The following is a 6643-nucleotide window of genomic DNA, read 5'->3' as shown; positions in this document are numbered from 1 at the left end:
AGTCTCCGAGGGGGGGAGGGGGGGGGAGCGCGGCGTGCATCTGCGCCGAGGATTTAGGGCATTAAAACGAGCGTCATACCCAGAACCGGTGACAAAAACGCCGCCGGCGCTGACATTTCCCGCACATGGGCTCGGGAAAACCAATATGTGCATGGAGGATGTTGCTGGCTCTGTAAAGGTTGCGGCAATCGGAGGACGTTCTCATTTACAGAGGCCGGTGTCTGTGTCTCTGCTTCCAGCCGGGTGCATCACCTGCCGGGGGGCGCTGAACCCGAATAAGTATGTACCGCTCATTAAAGCAGAACTCCGGGCCGAACCGCTCAATACATAGAAGGGAGCCGCGTTACCTGCCGAAGGATTTGTATTTCTCTCCATCCAGACCTGAGATTCACACAGCTCTGCCGCACAGCACGGCCCTCTCTGGCAGGACAGGAGACTTGACTTTCCTCTGCTACAGTTAAGTAGCAATTATAGGTCTGGTCCCGCCCCCGGCCTGTACGCAAGGGGAAGCAAAAGGCTGAGGAGCTCATCTAACAGTCGCTCTGCTCTCTCCTCCTATTGGCGTGTTCCTTGTTAGGAAACAGAGGCGCGAGGCACTGCTGAAATATGCAGCAATGTCTTTGTAATAGAACGGAACGAGGCACTGAATACTATACAGAGGCATGAGGCACCGCATAACATAGAGAGGCATGAGGCACCGCATAACATAGAGAGGCATGAGGCACCGCATAACATAGAGAGGCATGAGGCACCGCATAACATACAGAGGCATGAGGCACCGCATAACAAACAGAGGCATGAGGCACTGCATAACATAGAGAGGCATGAGGCACTGTGTAACATAGAGAGGCATGAGGCACTGCATAACATAGAGAGGCATGAGGCACTGTGTAACATAGAGAGGCATGAGGCACTACGTAACATAGAGAGGCATGAGGCACTGCGTAACATAGCGAGGCACTGCATAACATAGCGAGGCATGAGGCACTGCGTAACATAGCGAGGCATGAGGCACTGCGTAACATAGAGAGACATGAGGCACTGCATAACATAGAGAGGCATGAGGCACTGCGTAACATAGCGAGGCATGAGGCACTGCGTAACATAGATAGACATGAGGCACTGCATAACATAGAGAGGCATGAGGCACTGCGTAACATAGAGAGGCATGAGGCACTGCGTAACATAGCGAGGCACTGCATAACATAGCGAGGCACCGCGTAACATAGAGAGGCATGAGGCACTGCGTAACATAGAGAGGCATGAGGCACTGCGTAACATAGCGAGGCACCGCGTAACATAGAGAGGCATGAGGCACTGCGTAACATAGAGAGGCATGAGGCACTGCGTAACATAGCGAGGCACCGCGTAACATAGAGAGGCATGAGGCACTGCAAGTAAGGGAGATGTATGTAGCACTGTGTGAGGCGAGGTAAGTAAGGGAGATGTATGTAGCACTGCGTGAGGCGCGGTAAGTAAGGGAGATGTATGTAGCACTGCGTGAGGCGCGGTAAGTAAGGGAGATGTATGTAGCACTGCGTGAGGCGCGGTAAGTAAGGGAGATGTATGTAGCACTGCGTGAGGCGCGGTAAGTAAGGGAGATGTATGTAGCACTGTGTGAGGCGCGGTAAGTAAGGGAGATGTATGTAGCACTGTGTGAGGCGCGGTAAGTAAGGGAGATGTATGTAGCACTGTGTGAGGCGCGGTAAGTAAGGGAGATGTATGTAGCACTGTGTGAGGCGCGGTATGTTCCTGTAGAGGGATCAGGTGTCGGGTCGCCACCTTTTCTTCCAGCAAAACTCAGACACTCTAGCGACGCGCGGAACTTTTTGGGGGAGAATGAGCCGTGTCTTCTTAATGTGTAAATATCACAGGTGAGACTATTATCAGTGGGGGGAGGGGAGGGCAGTAGCCCCTGTCTTCATTTTGGTTGCCCCCGTCTGCCTGACATCTTGTGTCCGGGTCTCTGCTGCCATGAAGCCCGGACGCAGCATTCAAAACCCGGACTGTCCAGGTGAATCCCGGACAGTCAATCCACATTAACAGGACGCCGGTGGATTCATACCTCGCCATCTACCTTGCTATCACAAAGGGGCTTGTTATTTCCTGTGTGATAGCAATAAAGTTAGGTGGGGAAAAAAAATTACATTGATTAAATGGCGTATTGTGGAACCCGGCCTTGGGGCGGCAGGGAGAGTAAGTCCGGCCCTGCCTGCAGCAGAAACCTGGACACAAGATGTCAGGCAGACAGGGGCAACCAAAATTAAGATTGGGGCTACTGCCCCCCCCTCTGATAATAGTCTCCACTGTGATATTTACATATGAATAAGACACAACTCATTGTCCCAACAAAATATCCGAAAGGTGACAACCCTATTTGTGACGGGGAATTAGAGAGGCGGAGTAACATCGGAGCCTCGGCCTGACCCAGAATCCTCCGCGGGCTGGTTTTGCCTGGAGTCCCCCTTTAACTCTATTACGCCGTAGATCTGGGGATTGAAGGTCTCGGCGTTGTTCATGTTTTTCGGCTCCTCTGATTTGTTTATTTCGCTGTATTTTTTTCTGTGCCGTCGCTTTAATTCCGCTCCTGAAACGACGTGGTTGTTTTTTTTTCGCGGCGTTCTCGGTGAAATCACCTGAAATGGCGCGGCCCAGCGTGCCGTCCTCTGTACGCGGCTCCTTCCTTTCCGCTGACAATTATTCTCGTCTCTGCACGTTAGAGGCGAGATTTATTTGCCAATTACCGCGCCTGACAAACACCCGGAGAGTTGCTTACAGATGACAAATAATATCGCGTACCGCTTTACGCAGCGTGGCATCTCATATCGCCAGCCGCGCCTCCCGACAAAACCTCGTCCTAATATCTCTGCATGGAGTCCGTTCACTTCCACCGGATTCTGATTAAAGGCGCCGCCGCAAATTAGAGGAAAGCCGAGTCACGCCGGTGGGACAATCTTCCCGAGTCATCCACTGATCATACTGGTCACCCAATGATCAATACTGGTCACCCAATGATCAATACTGGTCACCCACTGATCACCCAATGATCATACTGGTCACCCAATGATCAATACTGGTCACCCAATGATCAATAATGGTCACCCAATGATCAATACTGGTCATCCAATGATCAATACTGGTCATCCACTGATCATAATAGTCATCCATTGATCGTACTGGTCATCCATTGATCGTACTGGTCATCCAATGATTAATACTGGTCATCCACTGATCATACTGGTCATCCATTGATCGTACTGGTCATCCAATGATTATGGTCATCCACTGATCAATCATACTGGTCATCCCTTGATCATACTGGTCATCCATTGATCATACTGGTCATCCAATGATTAATACTGGTCATCCACTGATCATACTGGTCATCCCTTGATCGTACTGGTCATCCAATGATTAATACTGGTCATCCACTGATCATACTGGTCATCCCTTGATCATACTGGTCATCCATTGATCATACTGGTCACCCAATGATTAATACTGGTCACCCAATGATCATACTGGTCATCCATTGATCATACTGGTCATCCATTGATCATACTGGTCATCCAATGATTAATACTGGTCATCCATTGATCATACTGGTCACCCACTGATCATACTGGTCACCCACTGATCATACTGGTCATCCAATGATCATACTGGTCATCCAATGATCATAATGGTCATCCATTGATCATACTGGTCATCCATTGATCATACTGGTCACCCACTGATCATACTGGTCATCCATTTATCGTACTGGTCATCCATTGATGATACTGGTCATCCATTGATCATACTGGTCACCCAATGATTAATTCTGGTCACCCAATGATCATACTGGTCATCCATTGATCATACTGGTCACCCACTGATCATACTGGTCATCCAATGATCATACTGGTCATCCATTTATCGTACTGGTCATCCATTGATGATACTGGTCATCCATTGATCATACTGGTCACCCAATGATTAATTCTGGTCACCCAATGATCATACTGGTCATCCATTGATCATACTATCATACTGGTCACCCATTGATCAGGAGGGAAACGGATTTGACGCCCCTGATAAAACACCTAGTTCATCACAAAACACAGCCATGTGGTTGACAGAACCCGGGATACAACAAAGACTTAGTCTACTTAATGCAAATAAAGCATTGGGACCGGATAATCTACACCCCAAGATACTTAAGGAACTAAGCCAGGTTATAACAAGACCGTTATTCCTCATTTTTAAGGACTTATACTGGTCACCCAATGATCAATACTGGTCACCCAATGATCAATACTGGTCACCCACTGATCACCCAATGATCATACTGGTCACCCAATGATCAATACTGGTCACCCAATGATCAATAATGGTCACCCAATGATCAATACTGGTCATCCAATGATCAATACTGGTCATCCACTGATCATAATAGTCATCCATTGATCGTACTGGTCATCCATTGATCGTACTGGTCATCCAATGATTAATACTGGTCATCCACTGATCATACTGGTCATCCATTGATCGTACTGGTCATCCAATGATTAATACTGTTCATCCATACTGGTCATCCAATGATCAATACTGGTCATCCACTGATCATAATAGTCATCCATTGATCGTACTGGTCATCCATTGATCGTACTGGTCATCCAATGATTAATACTGGTCATCCACTGATCATACTGGTCATCCATTGATCGTACTGGTCATCCAATGATTAATACTGGTCATCCACTGATCATACTGGTCATCCATTGATCGTACTGGTCATCCAATGATTAATACTGGTCATCCACTGATCATACTGGTCATCCATTGATCGTACTGGTCATCCAATGATTAATACTGGTCATCCACTGATCATACTGGTCATCCATTGATCGTACTGGTCATCCAATGATTAATACTGGTCCTCCACTGATCATACTGGTCATCCCTTGATCGTACTGGTCATCCATTGATCATACTGGTCACCCAATGATTAATACTGGTCACCCAATGATCATACTGGTCATCCATTGATCATACTGGTCATCCATTGATCATACTGGTCATCCAATGATTAATACTGGTCATCCATTGATCATACTGGTCACCCACTGATCATACTGGTCACCCACTGATCATACTGGTCATCCAATGATCATACTGGTCATCCAATGATCATAATGGTCATCCATTGATCATACTGGTCATCCATTGATCATACTGGTCACCCACTGATCATACTGGTCATCCATTTATCGTACTGGTCATCCATTGATGATACTGGTCATCCATTGATCATACTGGTCACCCAATGATTAATTCTGGTCACCCAATGATCATACTGGTCATCCATTGATCATACTGGTCACCCACTGATCATACTGGTCATCCAATGATCATACTGGTCATCCATTGATCATACTGGTCATCCATTGATCATACTGGTCACCCAATGATTAATTCTGGTCACCCAATGATCATACTGGTCATCCATTGATCATACTGGTCACCCACTGATCATACTGGTCATCCAATGATCATACTGGTCATCCATTGATCATACTGGTCATCCATTGATCATACTGGTCATCCATTGATCATACTGGTCACCCACTGATCATACTGGTCATCCGCTGATCATACTGGTCACCCAATGATTAATACTGGTCATCCAATGATCATACTGGTCACCCATTGATAAAAAAAATTCAAACACAAGGGGCGGAGGGGATTCTTCTCAGTTCGCGCGGTTAGGGTCTGGAACTCACTGCCGCAAGCAGTGATTTCAGCTAATAGTCTGGAATCATTCAAGAGGCTTTTGGACGATTTCCTGAGAAACGGTAATATACAGGGGTACAAGTACTCCTAAAAACGAGATGACGCGAGGATCTTTACACCCACACACACACACAATAGGTTGGACTTGATGGACATATGTCTTTATTCAACCTCAAATACTATGTAACTATGCTGGTCACCCATTGATCATGCTGGTCACCCATTGGTCATACTGGTCATCCACTGATCATACTGGTCATCCACTGATCATACTGGTCACCCATTGATCATACTGGTCACCCATTGATCATACTGGTCATCCATTGATCATACTGGTCATCCACTGATCATACTGGTCATCCACTGATCATACTGGTCACCCAATGATCATACAGGACACATAGGACTACAGCCATGTCTAAATCACCTGCTGGGAGGGGACATTAGAGTGTAAGCTCCTCTGTACAGAGACTGCTGTGAATGGCTCAGTGTTCTCTGTACAGCACCACAGCACGTCAGACTATGCAAATCTGGGTGTTGGGGGATTGTTATTGTAAAATGTACCACTTGGTGGCAGTAGAGAGCGCACACGTTACATAACTCAGTCTGGAATCATCAGGTGGGGTGCAGAGGTGGTTGGATTTTGCATTTAATAATCCTCATTTCCCGGCACTGATGAGTCCATGAAGGTGTGTAACATACCTGACACACATCTAGAGGATAAGCGTTACATCATCGTCTCCTGTCCATGTTGTCACAGTCATCAGAAATCTGTTTGTGGTACCATGGATCTTGATTAAAAATAAAAGCTAAATGCCCATTATGAGGGGCCCCCACCATCCCTGTGCTGAGTTCCGGGGTCTGTACA

Source organism: Nanorana parkeri, unplaced genomic scaffold (assembly GCF_000935625.1).
Source record: "Nanorana parkeri isolate BGI_ZX_2015 unplaced genomic scaffold, ASM93562v1 scaffold2801, whole genome shotgun sequence".
Lineage (NCBI taxonomy): Eukaryota > Metazoa > Chordata > Amphibia > Anura > Dicroglossidae > Nanorana > Nanorana parkeri.
The sequence above is the reverse complement of the archived record's forward strand: the minus strand, read 5'-3'. Positions refer to the sequence as shown.